The 16,906-nt window shown below is 39.9% G+C and overlaps 1 protein-coding gene across 8 annotated transcripts in view; it reads left to right on the top strand.

The window, feature by feature from the left end:
* LOC132821100 (HMG box transcription factor BBX) overlaps positions 1–16,906 on the top strand; it is a 199,203-nt gene that overhangs the window by 87,149 nt on the left and 95,148 nt on the right. The gene's annotated exons all lie outside the window — the stretch shown is intronic.

Genomic DNA, 16,906 nt, shown 5'->3' with positions numbered 1-16,906 from the left:
TCTTTTAATTATCTTCTACCACAACAGATTGAATCATTTTTAATTAATTATATTTTAAAATTATTGACGTCACATCACAATGTCAGCAGAATTCTGAGATTTAATTGCAGTCCTCGACTCATCTCAGCATCTTTGTTACTGTATATAATAGACTTTTAAAAATACAATGAACTTATTGAGATGCAAGGTAGAAACCTGTTAGACTAGCAATGCTATGTAAATAAAATGGTAATGAAAGTGGATCATCTAAGACCTCAAGATTAGTATCAATATACTGATCACTTTTAACAGCAGAGTTAGAAGAAAATTTACTGTTCAGTGCATGGACATTGTACTGGATAATTTAATTTTTTTTATGTTGAATTTATTTTTTTGATCAGTACACAATTGGCAATAGTAGAAATAATGCCTGACCGCTTGCTGCAAGTGATCCAGAACAAATTTAAAATATACCCAAATATTACAGTGAATGGTAGCTGGCTGGTGTGTTCTTTGAAGATGAAACAAATGTAATTCAATATATCATGTCATACTAACATTAAATGTATTAGTAAAGAAGAGTGAACTTGCATTTCTTCACATTACTTTGTTGTAGTGCTATGGCTTTAACAGGTGTATTTTTCCTGTGTTTTTCTCTCTGAAGAGAAGTTGAGACAGAAGGGCTGAGGGGTCTGTTTTCTGCCAAGAAAGTAAAGAGTTTGCTAGGTCTTAGTTTTTTTTTAAGTTGGAACAAGAGAAGCAGCCTGAAGTGGTGGGGTCAAGCTGCCATGGAACCAGGATTTTAGTTTAGTTTTCAGGAGCTGTTGAGATATGGAAGCTGTTTTACAACCTTCCCTCCGACAGCAAAACACTTGAGATCTCTCTCTTTCTTTCGGTGCTATTTAGTAGTTAAATAATGTACTATTTTTTTAAGATTTCCAATAGAGTTCAGTTATTCCAATTCTTCTTTTGTTTGTATTTTAACTATTGTGTATGAATAAAGTGTGCATTGCTTCAAGCTTGGTAGTTTGACCAATTGAATTACATCTGCAACGTAACAACTTGCACTTGCCTTTAACAATAAGAAAAAGTTGAGGTCTAGGCTATATTTTTAATGTATTTTGAAAAGGTTTGGTCTGGTCCATATCAACTGCATCATTGGTAATGCTTTAAAAGCTACTTTTTTGAATTTTCTGGGCTGCACTCTTTTTTTTTTCAGATGAAGTCAGGGTTGAACCACAATTCTTGGACCATGTTTTACCATGAGGCCCAGTCATATCCACCAAAGTTTCTCAGCATTCAGGACATTGCCTCCTTGCCAACTCCATTTGTGCGGGACACAGCATACCAGGATGGTGTGAGACAATCTATCTGGACTATACTGAAGGGTCCCTTTCCCAGATCTGTCCAAGTAGAAGAATTGCATCTTTAGCAGCCCTTATCGTCTGCTCTACCATGACCCTAGTCAAAGCATAGCTGAAAATGTGTTGCTGGAAAAGTGCAATGGGTCAGGCAGCATCCAAGGATCAGGAGAATCGACATTTCGGTCATGAGTCCTTCTTCAGGAATCATGCCCGAAATGTTGATTCTCCTGCTCCTTGGATGCTGCCTGACCTGCTGCGCTTTTCCAGCATCACATTTTCAGCTCTGATCTCCAGCATCTGCAGTCCTCACTTTCTCCTGGTCAAAGCATAGACAGCATTAAACCTGCACTCTCTGCATTCGTCAGGACGTTGTGCAACAGTGTCATCACCCAGTGTCTCAGTGAATGGCTGTTGTCCCACAGTAACTAGTCTTGAAAGGCTCCTGGACCCTCACATTTGTAAAGTACTTGAAAGTGCTGCAGGATGTCAGATTAGTGGACTCATGCCTCTGGGAGGTGGTAATGGTGATCACCGATCAAATGAAACTCCTTCCTGTTGATGAATTTTGTAGTTTTATGATGGGACTCTCCTAGTTCCATGTGTGAGCAGTTGATGGGACTGTACCTGGGGAAACCACTTATATTTCTGAAACCGCTTGTCCAGGCAATACTACTGACCTTATGAAGGGAGAGTAAAATGAGCCTGAGCGACCTCTTGCAAATGGCATTGGTCACTGACCCTGACATCAAGGTTGACTTTGCCAGACTAGTTGCTCAATTCTATCAACCATCTCACATGGCACACGGCCATCAGACCCCTGGAAGATTCTGTTCCTTGTGTTCTCATGAATACAATGTCAAAAATGTTTCACTTCTTAAAAACCATGTCCTTTTATTTTTCTGGTAGAAAGTGAGGACTGCAGATGCTAGACATCAGAGTTGAGCGTGTGGTGCTGGAAAAGCACAGCAGGTCAGGCAGTATCTGAGGAACAGGCGAATAGACATTTGGCATAAGTCCTTCATCAGGAATGGAGAGAGAGATTCACCTGAGATCCTTGTAGAGAGAGAGGAGGAGAACTTCTTTAAGATAGGCATCCTTGGAAGAGGCTTCACTGTAGGGTTAAAATCAACTGGGAGAAAGTGAGGACTGCAGATGCTAGAGATCAAAGAGTGTAGTGCTAAACAAGCACAGCCAGTCAGGCAGCACCTGAGAAGCAGGAGAATCGACATTTCGGAAGTAAGCCCTTTGTTGCTTTATTTTTTCTGGAGTTTACATTGTGGATTGAAATTGGAAAATAAAAGTTTAAAGTACCAAAGATTGCTGAAGGATTATTGCAGTTTTGAAAGGAAGTAACCTGACACTTTGTAATTGCTGTTTGCAGAGTAGCTTGTTCAAACAGTAGTAGCTGGTTTGAAGATGAGCTAGAGCTGAGTGCAGTGTACAAATGGAAATTCAGCCAGCATCAAGTAGCTGATTGGTCTGTAGACTTGTGTCCAGTTATTGACAATAAAAGCTTTTGCCTACCAACAGCTATGTGATTGGCTTCCAGGTAGCTGAACAACTTGGAGCTGTGAACGAAATAGTGAGAAGACATTCTGTCCTGACAGTTCTGTCTGTTCTCTGTTGTAAAAAGGACTTTAAGCCTGAAGAAAAGCAGTTTATTTTTCATTCAGCAATTCCTGTAAACTGTGATATTTAACTAATAAGAGACCTTTGTAAGTGTAAACCAGTTACCCTGTGTCTCCTGCAAACAAGTAAAAACATCCGGTGAAGGAAGATCAAGATGCAGTATTCCAATCAGCCCAAGAATCATCTCAGCATATCCTGTGAAGTGGGAAAACAACTGCTTTCCCACTCTTTCACCTGTAACGCCTGTGTTTTAGCTCTCCTGCCTATATCAGTGTAAAGGGAAATTTTTGATGGTGGAAGGGCGGGTTCAAGATTTAACTTGCAGTTTATGCAGATGGTTTGTAATTGTTTATCAGTAGAGATGATGGTCTATTAGTAATGAATAGTAATTCGTACTTGGTATAGAAACCTGGTCTGCCAACCTGGGTGTAAAGTTCAGTTAAATTGAGGAATTCTGTGTACTTCTCAAAACCTTTAATTTTTGTCGTGATGATAGGAATAGTGGGGATCATTTCTCAGCACATTACTTCGGAGATGCATAACGCACTCTGATTTTTAAATATTTTTAAGTTATTAGAAAGTTAGAAATTTAAAAAAGTGTCCTTTAGGATCAGGGCATCACACAGTGATGGTCAAATCTTTTGTGTTACCTAGTGTGTGATGCGGTGCCTTATGTTTTAATGGGATTTCTTTGAGGAAGGCAAATGATGGAATACTTGTTCATTGTTAGTTATTGAGTTAAGATTATGTAGAAACATAAAACATAAATGGATGTGGATTTCTTAGCCCGAATGTTGCAGTTGTAAAAACTGTTAGTGCTAGCTGTCATTACAACTGTGAAATTGGTGTCTGCATGTCCCTGCAGATGTCAGTCTTTTGGATTAGCGTGATTGACATAAATGTCCAGTTTTATGCTCTCTGTCTCACTATAAGAACCTTAAAGTTGCATTATATTGAATGAGATAGATAGAAATTGTTTTTAATGAAACTGCTAAGTTATAATTACTGCTGAAATATCTCTGTGACCCTAAAGAGAACTAATATTTAAGGAATGTAATATTTACCCATTATGATTGTGTACATGAACTTTTCTGAAAATGTGTTTCTGATATTTCAGCCTCTCCCTTTGTAAGTACCTATTGAATCTCATACTTCAAATTTTGACTGTTTTTAGGGATTTGTAAAAATACACCACGTTCCTCTTAATCCTGTATTTCTTACCCCTGTTTACCTTGCTATCAATACATTGTCTGATGTTGAATTAAATGTTCTTATAGACACTTCCTGATTTTGGTTTTGCATGGCTTTGTGAAGGTTACTCAGTGTGATTGGTTGAAGAGATACATAGTTGTTAGCCCTGTTCATGATAATCTAAAGTCCCTTGTGATTTTGGGGATTTTTGATGACTTCAATTTCTAGAGTAAGAAAGCTTGAAAGTGTAAGGAACGACTAGCATTATTTATTTGCTGCTAAGCACACAAAGTGGACTAATATTATTATGCAAAAAAATTGCCCTAAAAGTGGATTCTAATTTATTGTTTGGCTTTGTTTTGAATCTAATTTGAATCTAATTTGAAAAACCATTCAAATTAAATCCATTTTGGGGCTGGAAAGTATGGAGGAGGGGGTTCTTGGACATGGAGTGTATGGTGGTTCCCATTAACTTGGAAACTGTTCAATAAAACAGAACTAATATATCAATAACTGTCAAAACAGTAATGATCATAAGGAAGAAACTACATGAAAATTGTTTCAGTAATGGTTTTCAATGTACTTACTGAAGGGAAAATGCTACTAGTCAAATTTTGGACATATTCTGAGAAAGTAATATTGGATGTCAAAGATTGTGATGTGAGTTAAAGTAAAAGGCTGAATAGAACTGATAGTAATGGAGTTCTCTCTATTTTATTTTGAAACGTCAGAATTCAAAGCCAAAAGGCATTTCAGTTATGATGAATCATCAAGTGTAAGACTGTATTGTTGTGGTACCGAAGTGTATGGGACTCTGGTTCAGTCACTGCTGACACGTGAATGATGAGGTGGTGTCCTTCTTCATTTGAGGACTATATGTGGTATTACCTCACCATCTTCAATATCAAGGAACATTTGATCAGTATTTTACTAAATTGATGCTGTGATTATTTCTAGTTTAATTTTGGAGGGGGACAACGGGAGTTTTCCAATTCTGTGCTGTTACCTGATCCTCAGATTAGATTTGTCAGGGCTGTGAAGCTGGCCCTAATAGCCTCAGGCAAATTAATAAGGGATTGAAATGGATGTCCAGATGGGAGATGACCTTGTCTGATTAGTATCATACATGCTTGTTTATAACTAATTTTCTTGCATTAGATGTTTACAAATGACTCCTGTAAGTGGAAACAAAAAAGGCACTCTTGGTAAGGACATACTATGAATGGTAAGGTAGAACGCATACAAGAGGATACAATAATGGAGCTGATCTTGTCTCTACTCTCATTGAAATGATCTGGGTAACTCATGAATTGGCACAAGATAATGCCCTTCCGTTCTGAGAGATTGGTAAAGGAAAAAGTGGGAGGTGCTGCTGTTTTTCATCCTCCACCATAATTAACATCTTCCCTTCCTGTTGTCACCTGAGGCTCTTAAGAGAACAATTTATTCATAAGAGCTACATCCTGCCATTGTCGGTACCAACAGTGATTGATGGGGACTCCGCAATGTGGGGAGCTGGGTTTATTTATCAATTTCCTAGGGAGGAACCCCTTGTTCAAAGACACTCGGTGTCTGATTGTCAGCAAGCTTTTTCTGTAGCGTCTTAGTTATTTTTCTCAGGTGTGAGTTGAAGTTCATGTTTTTGTCAAAAGAACTAATTCAATGTAGTCAATTTTCTTTCTATGATCCTAAAGTGTATGATGATCAAATGTTGCACTATAATTTGGCCTTTCATATCCCTCCACTTTAAAAAAGCCACATTGATGATTGCTTTGACATTTTAACCTATTCTCTAGACAGCAGTGATCTATTTGCCTTTCTAGCTAGGGCAAGAGATTAGTCTGTTTATTTATATTTAAAGATTTTATTACTAGGACTGTAGCAGTTATTAGCTTGAAAATTATATCAAGTTGTTAGAACAAAATAAAGAGCTTTAGCTTGTCCTCACTTTTGAGCAACTTCTCCTTTAACTCCTCTCCCTTTCTTCAGGTCAAAGGTGTGGCCATGGGGACCTGCAAGGGGCCCAGTTGGCTCTGTCTCTTTGTGGGATCCGTGGAAAATTCCTTGTTACAATCCTAATCAGGCCCCCACCCACAACTGTTCCTCTGGTACATTAATGACATCTTGGGGCTGCTTCCTCCTCTCATTCGGAATTGGAAAAACTTATGGATTTTGCTTTCAATGTCTACCCTGCTCTTTATCTCATCCTTGTTTCAAACTTCCAGCTCAGCACTGTCCCCGTGACTTGTCCGGACTTGTCCGACCTGCCTAGCTCCTTTTCCACCTATCCACTCCACCCTCGCCCCCCCCTGACCTATCACCTTCATCCCCTCCCCCACTCACCCATTGTACTCTATGCTACTCTCTCCCAACCCCCATCCTCCTCTAGCTTATCTCTCCACACTTCAGGCTTACTGCTTTTATTCCTGATGAAGGGCTTTTGCCTGAAACATCGATTTCGCTGCTCGTTGGATGCTGCCTGAACTGCTCTGCTCTTCCAGCACGACTGACCCAGAACTCAGTTTTGCTGGTCCGTGTCTGAATCCCCCCTTTCCTTTGAGATCTCTGTTTCAATTTCTGGGGATAGGCTGGCCAGGGATATATATAACAACCTATTGACTCCCACACTTCGCTGGACTATCCATTCTCTCACCCTGCTGCCTGTAAGGACTTCATCCCATTCTCCCAGTTTCTCCATCACTGTCATACCTGTTTGGATGATGCCACCTTCTGCAGAGGGCCTCAGAATTGCCCACCTTCTTCCTCATTGTGGTTGACAGGGCTCTGTGTTCTACCCATCTTCTGAACTTCAGCCCTCACCTTTCCCTTCCCTCTATAACAATGATGGTGTACTTCAGGTCCTCACCACTCCATCAGCTTCTATATCCAAAGATTTGTAAGCCACCATTCCCATCATCTTCAATGTGATGCCATTACCAAACACATTTTCCTCCCTTCACTTGTCAGCATTTTTCAGGGACTGTTCCCATTAGGACACTTTGGTCCAATCCTCCTCCATTCCCATAATTTCCTCATACTTCCATGGCTCCTTATTGCAATCACAGAAGGTGTAATTCCTGCCTGGTTACCTTCTCCCTCCTCTCCATCCAAGGCCTCAGACATACCATCCAGGTGAAGCAACGATATACCTGCACTTCACTAAATCTAATCTACTGTATTCGTTGTTCAGTTTGGTCTCCTCTACATTGGGAAAATGAAAAACAGGCTGGCTGACCACCTTGCAGAACACTTTTGTTCTGTCTGCAAAGTTGACCTGGAGCTACCAATTGCTTGCCATGTATATTCAACACACCACTGTAGATTAGATTAGATTACTTAGATTACTTAGTGTGGAAACAGGCCCTTCGGCCCAACAAGTCCACACCGACCCACCGAAGCGCAACCCACTCATACCCCTACATTTACCCCTTTTACCTAACACTACGGGCAATTTAGCATAGCCAATTCACCTGACCTGCACATCTTTGTACTGTGGGAGGAAACCGGAGCACCCGGAGGAAACCCACGCAGACACTGGGAGAATGTGCAAACTCCACACAGTCAGTCGCCTGAGTCGGGAACTGAACCCGGGTCTCTGGCACTGTGAGGCAGCAGTGCTAACCACTGTGCCACCGTGCCGCCCACATTGTTCCCATTGCCAACATTTCTGTAGCAGGCTTCAGAAATGTCGCAGGCCACTGTTCCAGTGATCCTCCGTGCAAGCTCGAGAAACAACATCTCATTTTCACTTGGGGACCCTGTGGCCTCTAGGATTCAACATCAAGGTCAATAACTTTCGAGCCTGATTACATCCTTTTAAGTTTTTTACCCACCCCCACACCCGGTCCTGTTATGATATAGGTAGCTTTTAGCACAGTCACCCATTCCCATGTAGTCTGAGGCCCATTATCACATTATAGAGATTGCATTCAGTACAGCTTACCTTACCCATTTTCTCACTATTAGCTTTTATAAACTTGTATTCAGCTTCTCTTCTATTCTTGCCTGGTCTGGCCTGCCATTCGTTATCTCGACTTCAGCATAAGTACCACTTCTTCGTAGCTGCTAACAGTTCTGATGAAGATTCACTGGACTCGAAACACTAACTAACACTGCTTTCTTCAATGCTGCCAGACATGCTGAGCTTCTCCAGTCATTTCTATTCTGAAAGGGTTTTAAGAGATTGGAATGACAAGAGTATATAGGTGGTGAACTGACGTATGCAACATATTCTTAATGGTAACGTAATTGTTCAAAGGTTCAGATCTTAGATGGCAAAATTGATATAAAAGTAGAAATCTGAGATGGCTATAGATTGAGTATTTTCAAGGGAATCATTAGTGACCAGTAGATCTTGGGGCCATTAGATTTTCGTGAAACAAAGACACGCACGCGAATTCTTAGAGGCATGGCATCCTAACCAGAATATTCTAATAAACATATCCTATCTACCTTCCCTTGAAAAAAACCACAGAACCGGAAATGACATCACCCACCTTATGAAACCAAGACCTATAAATAGAGAGGGGTGGGACGGACATACTACCATCGCTTTACCAGAGACTCTCACTGATGATGTTACCTAGTATGGTGACGAAACATCTGAAACCAAACCTTTTCAGCTCAGCGAGCTAACTTATATATTTATCATCAACCTGAACTATAAATCTTCTCAAAAATCACTAGTATTTAAATCTGCTAAGAGTGGGTCTTAGTAGTTAACGGTATACAACAGCCTTAAATAACAGGCATGCACATATGTACAAATTTCAGGTGGCTTAACTCTACGAAATACAAACTTGACTAGTCTTTGAAAAAGATTGTGTTGTTAACCGTCCCTGGACATAGAGGCGAAAGCTCAGGTGAAGTTGATTATCATTTGTTGTTTCATATTTGAATGTGACTGTTCAGGTGTCTAAGAGAGTGTCTTCTGTCTTGTAACACCTGTAATCAAACTGCATTTCAAAAGTCAATCCAGGTTCACAAATGAAAAATGACTGTTTGTGAGAGGTTCCAGAGATTGCCATTGGCATTGTAACTCTCCCCTTTGCAAGTAAATGGAATTTGAGGGAGTTGATAGGAAGAATTTTAGATATCAAGATAGGTGCATATCGTGGGGCCAGTGATTTAATCCCTGCATGGACTAGTTGGTCTGAAGGGTCTGCTACCCTGCTGTATGACTCTGGGCCTCATAGGTTCATAATTAAAATATTTAGAGAATTGGCAATTAAGTTGAATTCTGTATTCTGGCTTTATCAGCCATCAGACGTGTTTGCTGAATTGGATCGAACTGACCAAAATGAGCGTAGAGTGAAATAAAAATCAAGTGCTGCGGATACTCAGCAGATCTGGCAGCATCTGTGGAGAGAGAAACAGAATTAATGTTTCAAGTCCAATATGCCTCTTCATTGGAGCTGTAGAAGGCTGATAAGTGATACTTTTTATGCTGTTAACAAAGGAGAGGAGGAGCAAGTGAAATAGATTAGATTAGATTAGATTACTTAGTGTGGAAAGCAAAAGGCAACAGAAGTGCTAATGGTTGTAGAGGAGTGACGTAAATGCAAAATAGGTGTTAATCGTAGGTGTTAATTGCAGGTCACTGAAAGTAAGCCCATGCAAACAAAATACTGGGAGGAATGAGCGTGTAATCAAAATGGAGGACAGTCTTTATGTTCTCAAGTTGTTGAACTTAATGTTCCGTTCTGAAGGCTGTAAAGTGCCGAGGCAGAAAATGAGATATTGTTCCTCTCGCTTGCAATGGTCTTTGCTGGAACACTGCAGCAATGCCGAGGACAGAAATCTTAGCATGACAGCTAAGATTTACAAAATGGCAAGTGGTTGGAAGCTCAGGATCATTCTTAGAAAAAGTGGAGTGTTTTGCATTGCAGTCACGCAGTCCGTGTTTTATCGTTCCAATGTGGAGGAGATACCTTTGTGAGCAATAAGTAGAGTGGACTGTATTGAAAGAAGTAACATACCTAGAATCTGTGAATACACCTGCTGATGACTCCAAGACACAGAATTTGGCAAATATGTCTCTTTTTAAGCAAATTTCAAATTCTGTTCTACAAACAACTACTTATACTTCTTTATCCGCCTTTTAAAACACTGGTAAAACCTACGATCAAGACTTTTCTTCATCTGCTGTTATATCTTACGTTGCTTGGTCGAAAATTTTGTTTGATAATGTACTTATGGAGTGCCTTAGGATGTTTTTCTATTGCAGAGACACTATTACATGTAAGATGGGTTCAACTCCAATAAAGGTGGATGGATGTTGCCATCTATATTGAGCTACGAGAAAGAACTCCATCAACCCAAGCTTTTCTTACCAAAGTAGACCATTTCAGTCATGAAGATGAAAAATATTCGGAGAAAATTCAAATTTGATATTGAAATTGTGAAGAATGTCTCCGGTTGCTATGTTGGATCATCTTGTAAATGCATTTGTGAGGATTTAAGAAAATAAGGGAAGGAGTTCAAAATTGCAGGAAAGAAACTGACAAAAATATTCCATAACGACATAGGATCTTGGAAATTGCAAAATGTCACTGAATGCTAGAGGGGTGACCATGGACTGGGAAACATAAATGTTCCTGGTGTTTTTGAAAGAAGTGGCAAAAGTGAACCAACAGATATTAGTCTAGTGAGTTTGATATCCATTGTGTATAAAGTTTTGGAAAAATCTATTCGTCATAAGAGTGCTGTGAAAGATAGCTAAATGTTAGCAGAGGAAAGGAAGATTCTGGTAACTAACTTGCTTTATTTGACATTATCACAAAGGAATTTGCGAGGAATATATGTGGCAGTGGATGTGATGTACTAGAATTTCAGTAAAGTCTTTGATTACTATGCTTTTGGAAAGGCCGGTGCTGTGTATGTAATTGATTGACCAATGGAATCTGGAGGGTAATAGTACAGTGCTTGTCATGTAAGAGAAGAATGTTGCAGTGGCCTGAGTGTGACATCTTTCGCAGAATCATAGAATCCCTACAGTGTGGACATCGGCCATTTGGCCTGTCGAGTCCACACCGCCCCTCGAAATGCATCCCAACCAGAGTTCCACCTCTACCCTATCCCTGTAACCCTGCATTTCCCATGGCTAATACACATAACCTGCACATCCCTCAACGAATTTATCATGGCCAATCCAACTAACCTGCACATATTTGGACTGTGGGAGGAACCTGGAGCACTCGGAGAACACCCACATGCAGACAAGGAGAATGTGCAAACGCCACACAGGCGGTAACCCCTAGCTGGAATCTGGCGCTGAGGGGCAGTGGTGCCAGCTGCAGTCACTGTGCTGCCCTTGATTTTGTAAATAATTACAAATGATCCAAAGACTGGGCGTGAGCACTGGGACTTCCTTCGTGGGCAATCTAAAGTTAAATAGTGCTCGACTCGGCCACAATTGTGTGGATTTGCAGTCGCATCCCAGCGAGTGGGGAGGGCGTCGGGGTCAAGATTAGAGTGGTGCTGGAAAAGCACAGCCAGTCTGGCAGTATCCGAGGAGCAGAAAAATCGACGTTTTGGGCAGGAGCCCTTCATCAGAAATTAGTGCTAGCAATGAAGAGAGGTTGAGTAGGTTAGGTTTATTTTCACTAGGAAAAAGGAGGTTGAGGGGTGACCTGATGGAGGTTTACAAATTCATGCAGGGTATAGATAGGGTGGATAGAGACAAGCTTTTTCCCAGAGTGAAGGATTCAATAACGGGAGGTCATGCTTTCAAGGTGAGAGGTGGAAAGTTTAAGGGGGATACACGCGGCAAGTACTTCACACAGAGGGTGGTGGGCGTTTGGAACGCGTTGCCAGCAGAGGTGGTAGAGGCAGGCATGGTAGATTCATTTAAGATGCGGCTGGACAGATACATGAGTAGGTGAGGAGGAGAAAGATAAAAATGCTTAGGAATTGTCCGACAGGTTTAGACAGTACATTTGGATTGGCTCAGGCTTGGAGGGCTGAAGGGCCAGTTCCTGGGCTGTAAATTTTCTTTGTTCTTTGACTCCAAAACTGAGGAGGATAAAATACAGTAGCATTCCTAGAAATTGGCAGGCAACTCTATTTCTTCCTGATTGTTCCATCTGTGTTGGGCCACTTTGCCATCTTTGAATGTTATTTTTTGGGAGGTAAGATGATATGTTTTAATTTCTCAAGATGAGAGAATTTAGTTGAATATTTCCTTTTCTCAGCTTCATTGAAGTGTTTGGGGAATTTCCATTCTTAATGGAAGGAGCCTGCCAAGTAAAATAGAAGTTCATCAATGCATACAGCTGTCGTGTACTTCTGTCCTCTTGTTTGATTATTTTTCTTTCTCGTTGCCTGCAATCATATTTATACAATACCCATTTTCTCCTCCCATTTAGTTACCGACATCTGTATAGCAAATTTAAGAGACGATAGTGTTGTTCACACCATAAAATGAAATTGAATACCATTGGAACATTCTGTTCACCACTTCTACTCCCTCAAAATATGTTAGTAATGTCATCAGTTGGAACAGAGTAGAGTAGCTTTCATTTTGTCATTTCCACCATATACATGTGATACAGTTTAAAAAAAACAAGACAGCATTCCTCCAGGACAGAGTGTGTTACATGGAAAGCACAAACTACATAATTGTACACTGCATAAAGTGCATAAGTGCAAAATACGCAAGTTACAGTGGAATAGAAAAATGATAAATAATTCGTGCAAAGAATTTCAGATGGGAAAGAGTCCGATCATACTGTGTTAAGAAGCCTGATGGCTTGGGGGAACAAACTGTTGCACAGTCTGACTGTGAGAGCCTGAATGCTCTGGTATCTTCTGTCAGATGGCAGGAGGGAGAAATTTGAGTGAGGGACGTGTAGGCTCTTCCATGACGTTCTTAGCCTTCTGGATGCAGCGTGTGATGTAAATGTCTGCAATGGAGGGGAGAGAGACCCCGATGATTGATTATCTCAGCTGTCCTCACTATCCATTGTTAGGTCTTATGATTCGTGACGATGCATTTCCCGAACCAAGCAGTGATGCAACAGCTCAGAGTACTCTCAATGAACCCTTTGTAGAAGGTAAAAAATGAGGTCTGCAGATGCTGGAGATCACAGTTGAAAATGTGTTGCTGGTTAAAGCACAGCAGGTCAGGCAGCATCCAAGGAATAGGAAATTCGACGTTTCGGGCATAAGCCCTTCATCAGGAATGAGATAGTAGAAGGTGGTGAGGATGGGGGGTTGGGAGGTGGGACTTCCTCAGCCTGCGCAGAAAGTAGAGATGCTGCTGGGATTTCTTGGCTATGGAGCTTGTGTTGCGGGTTCAAAGGGTTTCAAGTTCAAGATTAGACATTGCCTGTATTTGCTTATTCTAAATCTGTAAGCTTTATTGGTACTCCAGCACCTTCTGTCCTTTCTGCTGTCACATTAAAGATCAAACAGGTCTTCAGACAGTTATCCCAAGTTGCTACCTACTTATGACATCCAGTTGGTGAAAAAAACAATCTCCCATTTGTGTCATGAACTAACAAGAGGCATATTCTGTTTTGTTGCATGTTCTATTGCTATACTAGTAGTGTCTGTGTATGTCTCCCATAGGTTAGTGTGCTTCACTGTCACAACCATCAAACTGTCAACGCTGCCAAATGATCACAATTGAGGCTGGTGGATCAGTGCTAGACAACTAGGTAGGGGACTGAGACCTGTGACTTGGATTTATGAGAGAGAGTTTGCAGTCCCATGCTGTGGAGTTGATTTCTAATTTTGTTATGATACACATCAAATTAATTTGGATTTTAAAATGTGAATAATGCAAGTTTTGTTTATATTCCCTTATCACTTAGGTTGGTTCTTACTCTGATAAGTCAGGGATTCACATTGAAAGTCCATTGGTTTATATTCTGATTAGTCACAATGGTTTGGTTACAGATTAAGAATGAGAAAACTGTCAAGCTGTCAGAAATGTTCCTCCGATAAATGAACCGTAAAATACTTTTAATATGAAAACATTCAATTATCACTATTCCCACATTAGCCATTTAAAGCCTACTATGTATGTCACAGCATGCTAATGACAACATTATGCAAATTTTTCTAGATGTTACTACTGAGGGATTTCTAACAGCTGAAAAGCTTTAGATACTATAAACCTGTGTATGATAACTTGAATCTAACAATCGGGCAGCACATAAATGTCAAGTTGTCCATAAAATGTTTTAAAACATACTTAAACTAATTTTTCTGGCTTTGGTTTGGGTTCTCAAAGCTCAATTGCTGCTGTTGTTCTGACAAATATCTCAGGCCTTTATAATTAGCAGTTAAGGGTTAAGTTTATCTAATGCATCTTGCAATCCTTTGCCATTCAGGTTAACCTTCTGAGCAACATAACTTTGGTATTTGCAATTTAAATTCTTAAGATCTAATTGTCGAACCAGCTAGAATAATGTATAAATAAAAACCAAAAGAACTGCAAATGCTGTAAATTGGAAACAAAAACAGAAGTTGCTGGAGTAGTTCAGCAGCCCTGGCAGCATCTGTGGAGAGAAAGTAGTGTTAACATTTCGGGTTGAGTGACCCTTGCTTAGAATTGATGGGAGCTCAGAAAATATTGGTTGAAATGCAGAAGATAAATCTACTTTCAGACTCTTAATCTGTGAATATATATAAAATGCTCTGTACTAGGTAGTCAGGCATTTGGCAAAGGATGGAGAGAGAGAGATGGCTTAGAAATGAAGCAAAAGCAATGCAATACTTCTTAATGTTCATATCCACAGATCCCTGAAGGTAGCAGGGCAGGTAAATGAGGCGATTAAGAAGGCATACAGGAAACTTGTCTGTCTTAGACAAAGCATAAGATACAAGAGCAAGACAGTTATGCTGGAATTGTATGTAATTCTGGTTTGGCCACAACTGGAATACACTAATGACCCAGCGTTCCTGGAGCCACTGTTAAGATCCGAACCTGACGAGTGATCAGGGAGAAGATTAGATGTTAAGGTTAGCTTTATCACCATGTATTGAAAATCAAACTATTACATTGTAGCCCTAATTTTTTGACTGACACTCTGAAAAGGGCAGTCCTACATCTTCCAACCCTATATCTTTCTTACAATTCCCAGCACAACCTTTGATACATAAGCAATCAGACGAGTTGGACAAAAGTCAGAATGTATGCATACTGTTGGTTTCTTCGGGTGATCATTATTTGTCTGAATTGAGTTTTCTGGTCATTCTCCTAATATGTAAATACCTTTGCACAACTCAGTAAACATTGTTGTGTTCTTTCTCCTATTTCTGGTTCAATCTGTAGGTGTTTCATCTACACCAGGTGATTTTCCAGTTTATATTTCATTCCCTGGATCTCATCTCGTCTCCCTGGATTTCATCTCATGTCCTAGTATTGTTGGTTCAATCAAATCGATGTCGAAGTTGCTCACTATTTCTAGCTCACTTATTTTAGATTTTTCATTTTTTGCAAAGGGGTCTTCAGCATGCTCCTTTCATCTTTATCTTATTTCGTCAGAACTTTTCAAGAAGTCACTTTCCTTACTGATGCTGTTTTCTTCTGTCTTTTGCAACACTGAAGTTGTAATACCAATTTCTTGATTTCTTTTCCCCTGATTTCTTTGCCCTCTCCCTCTTTGACAGATTTTAAAATTTGTTTCCATTGCTCATTTATGGTGTTGGTATCAATAGGCAGAATTTTCACACGCCTGGAACAACATGGGCACTGGAGAAAAAAGTGAAAAAATATGACAAGAATGAAAAAAATCTGATTCTCGACTTGAGAAAATATTTCTGATTTTGGAATTCTCTTGCTATACCTTTCCATGTCTCTACCATGCTTTCCTGCTCTAAGATACTCCTTATAAGCAAGTTTGACTGCACTTTTCGTCATCTGCTGTTATAGCTCCTCATGTAACTCTGTGTCATGTTTGATTTTACAATGCCTCTTTGAAGCACTTAGGCATCTTTTTATTTGGTTAAAGATGCTATGAAAATAAAAATTATTTTGTTTAAACCTGTATAAACTAATGTGGTTTGCTCTGTCAAACTACAAAGTGCTCATATTTTTGAACAATATAGAATTATAGTGGGAAAACAAACCATGAAGTGTATTGATCAGTGAACCACTGTAGTAGTTCCTGTCTCTCATAGAGCCATCAGTGCACAGGAACAATCAATTTAATTTGTCAAGTTTACACTGATGTTTCTTTTTGTGTCAGCCATTGTCCAATTTGATTATTTTTGCTAAACGCATCCCTTAATGTTCCTCGTATTCGAGCAATTATCTTAAACAGGTCATGACTTCTTCTTTTCACCAGAGGTTTCAGGGCACATTATTCCAAACTTGGATCCCCTCCCCTTGATGTAATAGTAAGTTTTCTTTTTGAAAATTTTCAAAAGATTTCAGAGAAAAGATTTAAGTGGGGAACAAGTGATACTTAAGTGAGTTCATAGCTTGAGTACACAGATGACCAGAAATCTGTCAGTGATATTCTTAGTTAATGGAGAAACATCAAAGGAACTAAAAATAATTATTACCTGAGGGAAACAGGGCATTGGACATGTCCATGTGAACAGAAACATTCAGAAATGGAGGAAAAGAAACCTCCTCAATGTAGAAATTTGAAACCAAAACAGAAACTGCCAGTGAAAAGGAAAGAAAAGGCCAGCATTGCAGGTGTCCCTCCTGTTGGCACTGGATCACAGCTCCAAAAGTTAATCCTCCCTTTCTGAATAAAGAGAGGCTAACTAGTATAATAAAACTG

The sequence above is a fragment of the Hemiscyllium ocellatum genome, chromosome 12 (assembly GCF_020745735.1).
Source record: "Hemiscyllium ocellatum isolate sHemOce1 chromosome 12, sHemOce1.pat.X.cur, whole genome shotgun sequence".
Classification (NCBI taxonomy): Eukaryota; Metazoa; Chordata; class Chondrichthyes; order Orectolobiformes; family Hemiscylliidae; genus Hemiscyllium; species Hemiscyllium ocellatum.
The sequence above is the reverse complement of the archived record's forward strand: the minus strand, read 5'-3'. Positions and strand labels throughout refer to the sequence as shown.